Here is a 16,962-nt window from a genome sequence, read left to right as displayed (position 1 = left end):
GTCTCCATCACTTTTATTCCCCACAACTCCGATCCATACATCACAGTTGGTACGATCACTTTCTCATATAGAACTCTCTTTACATTCATGCCGAACCCTCTATTTTCCACTACTCCCTTAACTGCCCCCAACACTTTGCACCCTCCATTTACTCTCTGACATACATATGCTTCCACTCCATCATTTGCTGCAACAACAGACCCCAAGTACTTGTACTGATTCACCTCCTCAAATAACTCAACATGACATTCAACCTTGCACCACCTTCCATTCTCGTACATTTCATAACCTTATTATTACCCACATTAACTCTCAACTTCCTTCTCTCACACACCCTTCCAAATTCTGTCACTAATCGGCCAAGGTTCTCTTCCGCGTCAGCAACCAGTACAGTATCATCCGCAGACAACAACTGATTTACCTCCCATTAATGGTCATTCTTGTGTAATAGTTTCAATCCTCGTCCAAGTACTCGAGCATTGACCTCTCTCACCATTCCATCAACAAATTTTTTAAACAACCACGGGGACGTCACACATTCCTGTTTCAGCCCCACTCTCACTGGAAACCAATCGCTTACTTCATTTCCTATCCTAACACATGCTTTACTACATTTGTAGAAAATTTTCACTGCTTGCAACAACCTTCCACCAACTCCATATAACCTCATCATATTCCGCATTGCTTCCCTATCAACTTTATCATACGCTTTCTACAGATCCATAAACTCAACATACCCCTCCTTACCTTTTGCAAAATATATCTCACATATCTGCCTAAATGTAAAAATCTGATTCATACAACCCCTACCTCTTTTAAAACCACCCTGTACTTCTAAGATTGCATTCCTTGTTTTATCCTTTATCCTATTAAGCAGTACTCTACCATACTTTTCCAACTACACTCAACAAACTAATACCCCTTGAATTACAACACTCATGCACATCTCCCTTACCTTTGTATAGTGGTACAATACATGCACAAACCTAATCTACTGGTACCTTTGACAACATAAAACACATATTAAATAATATCACCAACCATTCAAGTACAGTCACACCCCCCTCCTTCAACATTCTCAGCACTCACACCATCCATACCAGACGCTTTTCCTGCTCTTGTATCATCTAATGCTCTCCTCACTTCCTCTCTTGTAAACTCTCTCTCATTCTCTTCTCCCATTACCGGCACCTCAACACCTGCAAAAGCAATTAAAGCAATTATATCTGCCTCCCTATTATCCTCAACATTCACTAAACTTTCAGAATATTCCGCCCACCTTTTCCTTGCCTCCTCTCTTTTAACAACCTTCCATTTCCATCTTTCACTGTCTCTTCAATTCTTGAGCCAGCCTTCCTTACCCTCTTCACTTCTTTATTCTCTTCATATGAATGACCTAATCACTGACCCCACCTCTTTGCCTCACTTACCTTGTGCTTTACTTCCACATTTATCTCTCTTTATTTTTTTATACTTTTTTACACTATTACTCTGCAGCTATTCTTCAAAAGCCCTCTCTTTCTCTTGCATATGCATATATATATATATATATATATATATATATATATATATATATATATATATATATATATATATATATATATATATATATATATATATATATATATATATATATATATATATACATATATATATATATATATATATATATATATATATATATATATATATATATATATATATATATATATATATATATATATCCAAATAAGCCATATATATTTTTGATACATTAATGTCTGGATTCTCTTAACGACCTCGGGATCAGAGCCCCAGGCAAAATCACACAAAGACAAGAGCTTGTGACCGGCAGGGAATCGAACCCTGGTCGGCAAGCCTGTATACACAGTGACTAAACCACTTGGCCAAATGGTTTAGTCACTGTCTATAGAAACTTGCCGACCAGGGTTCGATTCCCGGCCGTTCACAAGCTCTTGTCTTTGTGTGATTTTGCCTGGGGCTCTGATCCCGAGGTCGTTGAGAGAATCCAGACATTAATGTATCAACAATATATATGGCTTATTTGAATATGAAAAACATGTCTAAATATGCAAAATTTATCATATATATATATATATATATATATATATATATATATATATATATATATATATATATATATATATATATATATATATATGTGTGTGTGTGTATATATACATATATATATATATATATATATATATATATATATATATATATATATATATATGTGTGTGTGTGTGTGTATATATATACATATAAATATATATATATATATATATATATATATATATATATATATATATATATATATATATATATATATATATATATATATATATATATATATATATATTAAAGGATGGATATATATATATATATATATATATATATATATATATATATATATATATATATATATATATATATATATATATATATATATATATATATATATATATATATATATATATTAAAGGATATATATATATATATATATATATATATATATATATATATATATATATATATATATATATATATATATATATATATATATATATATAATTAATGGTATTTTCGCTTCTAGAAAGCTTGAGGTTTAGCAGAAAGGCGAAAGAAAGCAGATACTTCAGCTTTTGGACAGTTTATTGGCTAAGCTTTCGGGAACAACATTTCCCATCATCGGAGCTAAAAAAGGAATGTAAAACACAGATCAATAGACATTACGTTAGTCAATAAAATTCTGTTAAAAAGTCAAGAATTATAACAAATACATCGAAATACTTAAAAATGAAGCGGATGAAATATACTGAAAAATAATAAATTAAACCATATAAATCAATTTAAAAATCAAAACATTAAAACATTAAATGAATGATATAGGAAAAGAGCAATATCAAAATCAGAACAAATACACAGAAAACTTTAAAGAAGAATTCACAAAACATCATAGATATGGGAATAAAAAAAAAATAATACATAGAAATAACCTGGAATAAAAGAAAAAAAAACTCAGACAAAATAAAATTAAATAAACTCTGGATAAGAAAGAAACACACCTAGTATGGAAAAAATCTAAGACTGAGACATGGAAGGACGGGGAGGTTTAGACGTTAGAGCGTGTAAGTAATGGTTTGAAGATTAAGTGGGGAAAGTCGTTAGGAAATATGTAAAGGAACAGAGGTTTTTGAGTGATTGAGAGTAGGGGATGGCTGTTTAATGAAAGGTGATTCTAGGGTAGGTTCACAAAGCTGACATACCATTACGTCCCATTCTGGCTGCTTACAACTCCGCTAATTTTGGTATAGCTAAATTTCTAGTCCCTTTACTGAGTGATCTCACTTCCATTGCTCACACCTTGCAAAACTCATCTCAGTTTGTACCTCATATTCTTCAGCAAGATCCCAATAGTTTTATGGTCAGTTATGATGTTACCTCTTTATTTACTTATATTCCACTATTAGAAACAATAGACATCATTTTAACTAGACTATTTCCCAACCCAACTTCCTCATTTTATGGTTTTAACGTTAACTCTTTTAGAAAATTACTTGAACTTGCATTAACAGAAACTTTTTTATTTTCAATAACAAAATTTACAAACAGGTCAATGGTATGGCAATGGGTTCTCCCTTGGACCCTACCTTTGCAAATATATTCATGTGCCACCTAGAGAAGTTGTTCATTGATCAGTGCCCTGTGTCCTTTAAACCCCTATTTTATAGACGTTATGTCGATGATACATTTGTTCTTTTTAGAGATAGACACCATGCCACTTTGTTTTTAGAGTACATAGACTCATTTCATTCAAATATTGAGTTCACTTTGGACTCCGAACATAATGATTAACTTTCCTTTTTAGATATTAAGATTTCACGTTGTAATGGTGCATTTAGTACTGGCATTCTTAGAAAACAAACTTTTACAGGACTTGGGTTAAACTTTTTTAGTTACTGTCCGATTTCATTTAAAGTAAACTCATGTAAAACATTAATTTTTAGAGCTTTTAATCTTTCTTCAGATTGGGGTAGATTCCACGAAGAAATTAAATTTTTAAAATCATATTTTATTAGGAACTGTTATCCATGTGACATGTTTGATAAATTTACAAAACAGTTTTTAGATAACTTTTTTATTCCGAAAGCCACCGTACTAAACGTACCAAAGAAGCAAATGTATGTCTCTACCATTTATATATAACTATAAAAATTTTAAATGTAAACTTGAGAAAGCTCTTTCTAATTTGTATCCATATGTTAATTTTAAGTTTGTATTAAAAAAACCACTATCCATAGGCAGCATGCTCACATTCAAAGACACTCTACCAGATTTGATGCGGTCCCCCATTGTTTATTTATACAATTGTCCTAAATGTAATTTAGGAACTTATATTGGTTGCTACAACCGTCTCTTGAGGATCCGCATTGACTCTCATAGAGGAGTCAGTCACCGTACAGGTTGTATTTTAAATAAAAAAGAATTTTCTTCCATACGTAATCACACTCAAGAAAACATCCTAAACATCCCCTCTCTGTGATACTTATACATCTAATCCAAATAAAGTTTAGGTATCCCTTTTCTAGAGTTCTATCTCAATCCAAGTGGATAAGAAATCCATGATAGTTGCTTTTTTTATAGGTTCTGAATATACTTTTAAGCCTAAATCTGCTTTATCGTAATTTTTACTAAATTATTAGATTTAAACATACAGTTAGAAACAAGAATTCATGATACACCTTGCTCCGATGAAGTGTACCCAACCACACCTTTACTGCGCGACGTTATCCTTTGTTATGCCAAAGCTCTCCATAGACAAGATTTTTGGTTACTCACAGTGAATCAAGGGTGGGACGGGGTACACCTCTTTGGAGCTAAGTGTACCAAGGACTTCTGTGTTCATCCGTGCACTTATCCTTCCCAAATGTGACCTACATGCTTATCATACATGCATATTTATTATATTCCATAAATTTTTTTTTATGATTTTCTCTTCAAATTGGAAATAAAGCCTTAGAAACAGGCTTCTGGGAAAGGTTCCTGAGGCAACTCACTCCTGTAGAGAATTTGATTCACCACAGCTCTCTAGGCATTCGTTCTCTAATGTGGCAAGGAAATTTAGTGGGAACCTATGAATGTGCAAATCACGTAATTATAAGTAAATGCCGAGTTTACGAACACACACACACACATATATATATATATATGTATATATATATATATATATATATATATATATATATATATATATATATATATATATATATATATATATATATATATATATATATATATATATATACGCATAGGCATCAGTACACATTACTACAATATTCAACTATCTTTACACACCGTTTACTGGTCTTTTTTTCCTTGATAACTATATTATCCTTTCCTCTAGATTCAAAACCGTAACCCCATCTATAGAACTTTTTTCGTCTTTTGCAGTGCCTCAAACGTTGACCGCTCTCAGAACGAAAGGATAAAAACCAAAACATTTACGGAGACTGAAGTGCTCATTTATATTTCAGTTACACTGACATGTCTGGATCTTGTGTTTTCCTGATTTCAGACAAACTTTTTGTCAAATTTCTTGTTCGTGCATTCTTTTATTTCAATTAATATTGATTTTGAATCATACTTTCGACTACATTTTTTCTACGTGATAATATATATGTATTTTCGAAGAATATATCATAATCGGATGTTTGCTGAACAAAATCTGTTTTAATCTCTTTTTATATTTGTATCTGATAAAGGAAATAATTCTAAAAATCACTATCAGAACATAGGACGGTCTCCAATGATACCCATAGTTACTAAACTTGACAAAATGCAAATGAAGCTCATTACTTTTATTAATCAACAACACAGTCAAATACACCTGCAGATTGATTGACATATAAAATAAAAAGAATTGCAGGACAGCTGTCACGCAATAAGTGAGAGAGAGAGAGAGAGAGAGAGAGAGAGAGAGAGAGAGAGAGAGAGAGAGAGAGAGAGAGAGAGAGAGAGAGAGAGAGAGAGAGATTATCTTTAAATGTAATGTTCAATTTTGTGTTTTCAAATTCTCTCTTATACTATCTTTTCTTCCACAACAACAATAACAAATACAGCTGTTTCTAGTCCACAGCAACCCAAAGGCCTGAAACATGTCTATTCATTTATGGAGATTGTCTATTTTTTTTTACCTGGCTAGTTACTCTGGATTGGTTATGGAGCGAGATGTTCGCCTGATCGCTCACAGCAAACCAACCTAGTTTGGGTGGTCGTGACTAATAAAGCTTTGCTGGTAATGGGGATACGTAAACTCTCTCACCACTTTCAGGTATCCCCACTCCGAAAGGGTGGGTCTTTTCTTAGTCTAAAATGTTACCATTAGCAATGTTGGTTATACAAGAGGGTCGACAGGAAGACGCAACGTACCATCTGCCAGATTCTATCAGGGTATGTTTATAAAAACCAGTAATTAAAGAGAATGACCACAGACTGGATGAAGGGCATTTCAATTTATGAGTTTTATCACCTCCCAAAACAAAAGAATTGCAAATGCAAATCAACGAAATCTATTCATCCAGTATGTTGGTGCTCGTAGACAGGTGAGTAGGCTTCTGAAAGGTCACCAGTAGTTAGGAATATCAACAGGAGTTTGCAAGGTCATCAGGTCTTTGAAAATTCAGCGGAAGTTGGAAAGCTTTTTAGGATCCGTAGGAGTCTGAATTGTTAGTAGGATCTTGAATGGTCACCTGAAGCTTGCAAGGATGAGCAGGATTTGAAATGTGTGCAGGAGTCTGAATGGTTAACAGGAGTTTGCAAGGCCAAGGAGAATTTTAAATGTCTAAAAACAGGGCAGTAATTTGAAAAGTCGGGAGAAGATAACTAAATGAAGCAGCAACCTGCAATTCCAGAAAGAGTCTGGCAGGTTGCCATGAATTTGAAAGGTCAGAAGGAATTCAAACGGTCATCGAGAGTTTGGAAATTTAGCAAGCAATGGTGCTTTGCAAGGTAAGCAAGAGTTTTAAGGATCTGTAGTTTTTTGAAAGGTCAGAAGTAGGTTTTAAGGTCACCTGGGATTTGCGAGATCACCAGTGGTATGGAATGTCCACTAGGATTTGCAAGGTCAGCAGGAGTGGGAAAGGTCAGCAGATCCTTGCAAAGTCCGCAGTATTTTGAAACATCGGCAGAAGTATGATATATCAGCAGAAATCTGAATCACCAGTAGATATGTGATTTCTTCGTGAGGATTTCCTAGAGCAGGATTGATATTTGAAGTTCGGCAAAATTTTAAAAGGTAAGCAGGCATTTGAAAGGTCCGCTAGAATCTCAAATTTCAGCAGGAATCTGGAAGTTCAGCAGGAATTCAAACAGTTTTAAAGGTCATCAAAAATTAGAGAGGTCAGCAGGGATACAAACCAAATTTGAAATATCAGCAGATATTTGAAGGGTCATCCGAAATTGGGAAGTTTAGCAGGAATTTGAAAGGTCAGTAGGAATTTGGGAGGTCAGTAGGAATGTGAAAGGTCAGAAGAGATTTGAAAGGTTGGCAGGAATTTAAAATGTCAGCAGGATTATGAAAAGTCAGCAGGAATTTGAATGGTCAGCAAGAATACGAAAGGTAACCAGCAGAGGATATTAAAGTTCTGCCTAAATCTAAATGCTCAGTAGGAATTTCATAGGTCATTGGGAATTAGAAAGTTCAGCAGGAATTTTATAGGTCATTGGGAATTAGAAGTCATCAGGAATTTGAATTTCAGCAAATATTTGAAAAGTTACCCTGAATATGAAAGTTCAGCAGGAATTTGATAGGTGAGCAGGAGTATGAAAAGTCAGCATGATTTGAAAGGTCTATAGGAATTTCAAAGGTTAGCCAGAATTCAACAGGAATTTGAAATAGCAGATACTTAAAACTTTAGCAGGAATAACAAAGGCCAGCAAGATTATAGAAAAACAGCAGAGATTTAGAAGGTCAAGAAAAATTTGAAAGGTCAGCCGGAATCTCAAAGCTTACCAGGAATTTTTAAATTTAGAAGGAATTTGAGAGTTCAGTAGGAATTTGAGAGGGCAGCAGAGATTTTAAATATCAGCAGGAATTTGAAGAGTCAGAAGGAATATGAAAGGTCAGCAAGAATTTGAAAGATCAACAGGAATTTTAAAAGTTATAAAGAAAATTTAAAGGTCAGCAGGAGTATAAAAGATCAGCAAGAATATGAAAAGTAAACAGTAATATGGAAGTTCAGCATGATTTAAAAGGGCTTTAGAGATTTCAAAGGTCAGCAGGAATTCAAGAAGAAATTAAAATGTCTCCAGAGATTTGGAAGTTTGGGAGGAATTTGAAAGGTCAGCACTAATTTTTGAGATTAGTACGAATATGAAGTCATTAGTGATAGACAAGTTTGGCTGGAATTTTAAAAGTCATCAGTAATTTGAAAGGCTAACAGGTATATTGAAGGTCAGCAGCGATTTAAAAGAAAGGTCAACAAGAATTTGAAAGGATAGCACGAATGTCAAAGGTCAGAAGGACTTTGGGAGGTCAGTAGGAATATGCAAGGTCAGCAGAGATTTGAAAGATCGGCAGGAATTTGAATTGTCAGTAGGAATATGAAAAGTCCGCGTGAATATTAATGGTCTTCAGAAATTTGAAAGGTCAGCAGGAATGGGAGAGGTTAGTAGGAATATGAAAGGTAAGCAGGAATATGAAAGGTTATCACGATTTGAAAGGTCTACAGGAATTTCAAATCTCAGATTGATTTCAACAAAATTTTAAATATCAGAGATTTGAAAGTTTAGCAGAAATATGAAAGGTCATCAAGACTATTTAAGGTCAGCCGTGATTTGGAAAATTAACAAGAATTTGAAAAGATAGCAGGAATTTCAAAGGTTATCAGAAATTAGAAAGTTAGGCAGGAATTTAACAGGTCAGTAATAATATGGAAGGCCAGCAGAAATTTTAAATGTCAGTAGAAATATGAAAGGTCAGCAGGAAGTTGAAGGGGCCATCGGAATTTGTAAATGTCATTCTAAAACTATAATGTCATTAGGATGTGAGAGTTCAGTAAGAACATGAAAGGGCTACAAGAATTTCGAAGGTCAGCAGGAATTCAATGGGAATTTTAAATGTCATCAGAGTTTTGAAAGTTTAGCAGAAATTTGGAAGGTATGCAGGTATATTAAAGGTCAAAGGAGATTTGAAAAAAAGATAAAAATAAATTTAAACGGTTTGCAGAAATTTTGAGGGTCAGCAGGCATTTGACAGGTCAGTAGGAATATGAAAGGTCAGCAGATATTAGAGAGGTAGGCAGGTATTTGAATTGTCTGCAGGAATATGAAAGGTCAGCAGGAAGGCAAAAGGTCAGCAGGAATTTTAAAGATCAGCAGGAAGGCAAAATGTAAGCATTAATTTGGAGTATCAGCAAAGATTTGAAAGGTAAGTAGAAATTTAAATGTTCAGCAGGCATTTCAAAGGTATCCGGGAATTAGAATGGTAGGCAGGAATTGAACAGCGAATTAATTGCCACACATAATTTGAAAGTTTAGCAGCAATTTGAAAAATGAGCAGGAATTGAAAATGTCAGAACTGATTTGAGAGCTCAACGTGAATTTGAAATATCAGCAGTGATTTGAAAGGTCAGCAGACAATAGAAAAGGTTGGTAGTAATTTCAAGGGTAGGCGGGAATTTTTAAGCGAAGAAGTGTGAAAATAACCATAAGATGCAATTTGAAGGATCAGCAGAGATTTGAAAGGAATTTTGAAGGTTAGAAGGCATTTGAAGGTTAGCAATATTTTGCAAGGTCAGCAGAAGAGGAATGAGATAAATATATCATAAGGTTGAATATGTAAACAATAACGTTGAGATTTCTTCCCATTGCTTGTGTTAGATTTCATGAGACCATAAATCAAAGATCAGATCTCAGTTTGGAGTGCCATGAAGCCTTCGTCTGCCACAAACAATTGAGAGCGAAGTCATAAAACCCACTATAGGAGAACTCGTAAACAGATGTGATGGTTAATATGGCGTTGCACGTTGACATATATGGGACATTGGTCTTCAGGAAAGACCGAAAAGTTTAATAATGAGAGAGAGAGAGAGAGAGGAGAGAGAGAGAGAGAGAGAGAGAGAGAGAGAGAGAGAGAGAGAGAGAGAGAGAATATTATTATTCTGTCAGTAGGTTTTTAGGAGCTCTACTACTAATTGGTTCTCGATATATAGGGCTGATTTTGGTTGATTATATAATTATCCTCTGATGTTCTTGAGACCAGCCGAGGGTAACAAAATGAGGTTGATTTAGAATAAAATATGTATATAACGTGAGTTTTCCATAATTTTTTGTAAGCTTTATACTGTTTTGCTTATATTCAATTAATATTCTCTCTCTCTCTCTCTCTCTCTCTCTCTCTCTCTCTCTCTCTCTCTCTCTCTCTCTCTCTCTCTCTCTCTCTCTCTCTCTCTGTAAATTGAAAATTCACTCTGTTACTGAATGGTTTTAAACATAATACCATGACGTTAGCTTTGAGATAAAAGGCAAAAAATACTCTATTAACTCTTCTACCTTTTTAATTTCTTGTTGCTCTCTTTCTCAACCGTTCTATCCAAACTCTAAAACGTTAGATATTTAGATACGATCGCTATTTATAACTAGCCCATAGACATATACATTGAGCTGACACGTACCTCATGCGTAAGAGCAGAGGCTTTGAAACTCCTATAAACAAAGCTAGGAACTTGCTTCCAGGTTTCGAGTGACTTGGATCGAGGAATTCGAGGGTGGCAGGGGACAAAAGAATGGAATTTGCCGTGCAAAACACATTCATAAAGATTAATAACTGACCACTCATTGTGACCGAGCAATAAAGAAATAGGCTCAACTGCCCATAAGGTTCACGTAGTGTTTGTGCCTTGTTGGAGTCCTGGCCAACTAAAAGAATCCAGTTGCTGCTTCTTGGTAATACTTAGTAGTACCCTAAGATTCTTGTTGTTTCTAGTTGTCTGGAAATCCCCAGTGATCGAAAGACTTCCGCTATCAATCCTGGAGAGAAAACCGGCTTATACCTTGTGCTGCTCAGTTGGGAGCTGCTGCGTGTTAGGGATAGTCTAACGTTAAGGAGACTTAACTGTTGGCTTAGGAGCACTTAGGGGAGGTTAGGGAACCAAAAATACGGAAAGTTACCCAGGATTAAAGGGGATTCGACAGCAGGTGAGTATCTATCAGCCACTCCCTGCCCCGTCCCCTTTATTTTTGCAGCAGTGGTCACAAAGCTAGTAGTCATAGAAGCTATTAGCTGGGATTCTGATATAGATATACACAAGAAAATATCAAAGATAAACTAAAAATGCGAGAGAAACTGAATTTGAAACACAAGTGTTAAAAACTTCAAATAACAACTATTGCATAGACTTCCTAGAAGGGTGGGCCTGCAAACCGGCACCTTAATAATGTATAACTGTTTTCTCAGCAAGGACAAGAATTAGAGAGAAAATCAGAAAAACTGAATTTAAGATCTAAGAAATCAAATGATAAACATCATGTCCAAGTTCCAATAGTTAGGAATAAAGACCAAAGAAGTCATATGTTAATTAGAAGAAAATTGGTTAAGTATCCAAGGATTTCAAAATAAGGTCAAATCAAGGACAAAAACCTAGAGATGAAACAACTAAAAAAAAAAAAAAAAAAAAAAAAAAAAAGACATTTCATGAAGCCGTCTAGAGGAATGGTAGCTGAGGCAAAAAAGACTAAACAAAACCATAGAAGTGTAAATACTCCCACACCCCCTCCCCCCACACCCCCCCAAAAAAGAAACACCCCTATAGCAAAGCAAGAGGAGACAATTTGTTAATCGGAGACTCTATGGTAAAGGACCGAGGGGGAGAACTTCGCCCACAAAAAGAACAGAGAGGTCAGGTCCTGTTCATGTACCAACGCAAAGAAGATAGAACAAAAAGTTTACCATTATTGTTTAGGCTACTGGAAATGCCCTATTTTTATGAAACGATATTGCTGGCCAAACAGATCCTTGGGTTAAACAGCTAGAAAAAAAAAAACTGAAATAGATAGAAACTACTAAAGCTATAGGTATTCTTCCATTACTCAATGTCAGTCACTTCACACTCAGTAAGGCCATATGGATAAACGAAAGGCTTAAGTTCACATGCCAGTGGAAAAGGGTTAATTTATAGATCTTTGGGATATTTTCTAAAGCAAGAGAAAATTATACAAAAGAGAAGAAATAAACTTTAGTGAAGAAGGGCTAGAGAGTATACGAAAACCAACTTAATCTCAGTCTGTATACTTACTTTAACACAATACACCATGAACAAACTTGGACCCCTAAGAATTTCTCCAACGACAAATAGAGGGAATTTTGCAAAAAAAAAAAAAAAAAAAAAAATTGAGAGGGCAGAAAACAGTAAAATTAAAACAATAGTAAATCAGGGAAACTAGCAAAGCTACAGAGGAAGGGAAACAGATAGAAAATTACTAGGAGTGACACATCTTAATGCAGAAAATTTCCACTGAGTGGCGTATTTCAATGTTCAGTAAGATGGAAATAAAACGGAAAACTTCAGGGCAGTGATAGCTAAGGAGGAACTAGATGTCAAAACCACATCCCAGTTTCAAGCATTTCAAGAAGGATCACCTTATCTAAGAAAGTAGAGTGTTAATGCTCTATGTTTAAAATACCTTAAACTCCATGAAAATTAAATTAGGAACTTGATATGAAGTAAGAGGTGCAAATATCAACACAACAGGAAAAAACGAACTAGTAATATACTGACCACAACATCCAACACAGGAATATGACAAAGAGCTGTAGAGACAACGTGGGCAAGAAGTTAACAATAAGCTACCTGTCCTATTGGGGGGACTTCCATGCAGTATTAAACCGGAATTCCTCTTTAAGTGGGTCGATAAACCAACTAGAAGGAAAAGCATACTAGATATTGTGCTGATAACATAAGAAAATTTAGAATCGAATGATTCAATATGCGAAAATATTGACAAAAATGACCACATAATAGTTATGTTTCAGTTATATATTCATCATCTAAAGGAAGTAAAAATATAAAAATGCTAGACCACAGACGGAATAACTGGATAAAACTGAAGGAATACACCTAAAATTCAGATTACACTGAAACAGCGCGAATTTATATACAGTGGGACTCCTTGTAGAAACAAATCATTGGGTCCTTAGCCTTCAATTTATGAAGTTTCCGAGCACTAGAGGTTAAGCCGAAAAGTAGATGAACTAGTTAGAAAGGCCAAAATCAATGAAGAGAAAAGAATGGCTGTAGCTAGTAAGGAAAACATTTTTTTTTTTAATATATAAACAGTAATCTTATATCAAATGATTTAGGAGACGAACTAATGAATACATATTTCACAATTGTTTTCACTAGGGAAGAATCAACGACCCTCCCTCAACCAGCTAACATATATGAAGGGCCAAAAACATTAAGTAAAATCGCCTTTACAATGAATGATGTCAAAAAGAAAATCAAAGGACCTCCGTATGTCTAAGGCACCATGTCCAGATGATATCCATCCAAGAGAGATTATAGAACTACAAGAAGAGATAACCCAACACTTTTAACAAATGTTCTGAGAGACAACCAACGAAAGAAAGGCACCATAAGGATAGAAACTAGTCAATATTCCACCAATCTACAAGAAATGTTAAAAAAAAAGAGCATAGTAACTCCAGACCTATGTAACCTACTTTAGTGCCTTAAATTTTCTTTATATCAATTATAGTAGATTCAATAGTAGAATATGTAGTGCCAAAAAAATCTTTTGATAGACAGCCAACATGGTCTTAGATAAAAGAGATCATGTGTGACAAATCTGTTGGAATTTTTTCCATAACTAGTTAGCATGTATGGCAAAAGCAGAGCAATAGACATCATATACCTACACTTTCAAATGGCTTTTGACAAAGCTCCTCCTGAAAGATTAATGGTCAAAATTAGAGCATTGGACATCAATGACAAGCCAGCTACATCGATCGAAGATTGGCTAGCAAACAGTACTGAGAAGCTTCATAGTGGCCAGCTGTTACAAGTGGAGTACCTCAAGGATCTGTCCTTTGCCCATTGTTATTTCTGATCTACATCAACGACATAGATAATGGGATTAACTAGTACAGTGGTTCTTGAATTTATGTGCCTTGCACCCCACTTCTGCATTAAGCGTAGATCCCATGGGCCTCCTCTCAACCCTTGAAATATTTGGTAGAGTAGAAAATACTGTATGAAGCTTTATACACAATATGCTGGCTTTTTCATGCTAATATACTTCATTGGTTATGTGAGTATGTGGATGAAAGATATATTTTTATTTCATTGCTGTTGATTTCTAATAGGATTGCACTGCACTATATTTTGAAAAAATAAACATTGTTTATAGAAAATGGGTAAAAGTAGTATATGATTAAACTAAGATGTATACTAATCTTTTTTAAAACTGTTTCAACATTATACAGATTACAATCATTACATTGTTAGAAAATACTAGAAAAAATGATCATTAATGCAAAAACAATCTTAAATCTTACTCATAGTACAATCATTCATGGATCATGACCACATTAAAAAATATTACAGATCCTCCTTAGTGATTTATTTATCCGTATTTATATATTATTGGAAAATAAAACACATCATAACTAGTATATTTTTTTTATCATTGTTATTATCTTAAGTGCTTGTAATATCATAGAAAAAGTGAATTGTAGACAGTGACCTATTAGACTTGGTGCTATTCATCAGTGGGATGGGTGATACTGGTTCTTTTGACCAAAAACTAGTCTTGGAATATTTGGTGGTGTTTAGCTCAATGCATATTGGTGATTATTTATCACATCAAGCTTATTTATTTTTTTTTTTTCGTTTTGACTCCAACTAATGCTGAGAACACTGTTTCACACAGGTAAGTGATCGAAAAAGGGTCAATCACTTGAAAAATTCGCTGACAGATTTTCTGATAAACTGAAAGGTATTTTATCCAAACTTATCCATACAAAGATAGGTAAAATCATCTTTTGGAAACTTCAGTTCTAGGAGCCTTAATGGCACCTTCCTTGGAATCTCCTTAAGGGAGCGTGTCCCCTAGTTTAAGATCACCAGCGATACTAAACTAGGCATGAATGCAGCAAACTCAGAAGACGTAGAAGCCTTATGGGGCCAGGACAGTTACTACAATATATGCGGGTAAAGGATGAGAGACAAAAAATCCTGAAAAAAAATCACCAAGCCTTATATCCTTACAAGAAAATGCAGTATTTCTTCTGTTATCGGAAATTTTGATAATTGTTACATTTCAATATTAAACAAATTGTGAGCTAGGGCATCTGTATATATTCCATTCAGTCACAAAACTTCGAAGTTTCATGATTATACCCTTCAGTGCTAGCAGAAACCTCAGAGGAGTAAACGTTTCAGTTTGACCTTTGACAATCACTCGCTTTTACGTGTTTTTCCTGGTTTTTGGCAAGAACTTCGTCATGCTAAAGAGAAAAAGACAATTTCAACATCTCGCTAATAAAGTATCTCAAAACTATACTTATTGACCTTCAAATTCTATCTTCTCCCTTAGTTTTAAAGGTATGCTAAAGAGGAAAGACAATTTTAACATATCGCTAACATAAGAAGAAGAAAATTGACTCTAATTAGACTTCAGAAGTGTGTAATATAGGCGATATTAGCGGAGTTAGTGAAGGAGAGAGTTGATGAAGGAGCCACGGTCTCGCCTAAATAAGTAAGATATTGAGCAAAGGCTTCTTCATTTATGATTGGGTTATGATAAATAAAATTTTTTTGCTTTATCAATATCCAAAAAAGGAACCAAAAATTCATATAATCATGACTTATTAATATTGTCTTTGGTAAAACACAGAAAAACTTTGAACGCCCTTATCTCAAAAGTACACTTTTTGACCTTGAAATTCTATTTTCTCTCTTAGTTTTAAAGATATATCATTGAAATTTGGTATATAGCTAGAAAAAGACATTATGAATCAATAAAATAGAGCCTTTTTCGAATTTGTGTTTCATATTTTTTTTCATAGTTCTGGTTCCCTGATTTTTAGGGTTTATTTTTCACAACACAATTAAAAAAAATATCATATCTAGCCAGAACAATGACTTTTATAAAAAAAAAAAAAAAAAAAAAGAAGATGGGAGGAACACCTCAGGACTATACAGGGTAGTAATCCTAGGTCATAATATTAAGTATCAAGGGAGGAGATAGAATTTAAAAAAAAAAAGAAAAAAAAAAAAGAGGAAACTTAAATCAATGGTTTCACAGCCTTCAATTGGTGAAATTTCGATAACAAAAAGTTAAGCATCATTGTAAATAAACTATTTAGAATGCCAAGGTCGTTGAAGAGAAACTATTGCCTTCAGCTAGGAAAGAAAAACTCCGAAAGAGTTTCGATTTATATGTAAACAGTAGAAAACCAATAAAAAACATTTGCCTGTTTAGAGACTTGAAGGGTAATCTTATAACAAATTATTGTGGAAAAAGCCGAACTGATGAGTGCATATTTTACAACCGTAATCATTGGGGAAGAATTAACAACCCTCCCCGAACCACCTACCAAATATGAAGGGTCATAACCACCAAACAGAATCATCATTACAATAGAAGATTTCAAAAATAAAATAAAGGGGACTCAGTAAGTCCTAAAGCGTCAAATCCTGATTATATCAATCCAAGAGAGACTGTAATATCTAGAAAAAGCGATAACCCCACACTTATAAAACTGTTCCGAAAGACACCCAACGAAACAAATACACCACAAGGATTAAAATAAGGCAATATTCCCCCAATCTACAACAAGAGACTAACAGATAGAACCCATTAACTACAAACCTCTGTGTCTAACATCAGTGCCTTGCATTTTTTTTTTAACCAATTATAGTATATTCGATAGTTGAACATATAGAGAAAAACAATCCATAT

This window comes from Palaemon carinicauda, chromosome 29 (genome assembly GCF_036898095.1).
Source record: "Palaemon carinicauda isolate YSFRI2023 chromosome 29, ASM3689809v2, whole genome shotgun sequence".
Taxonomy (NCBI): domain Eukaryota; kingdom Metazoa; phylum Arthropoda; class Malacostraca; order Decapoda; family Palaemonidae; genus Palaemon; species Palaemon carinicauda.
The sequence above is the reverse complement of the archived record's forward strand: the minus strand, read 5'-3'. Positions refer to the sequence as shown.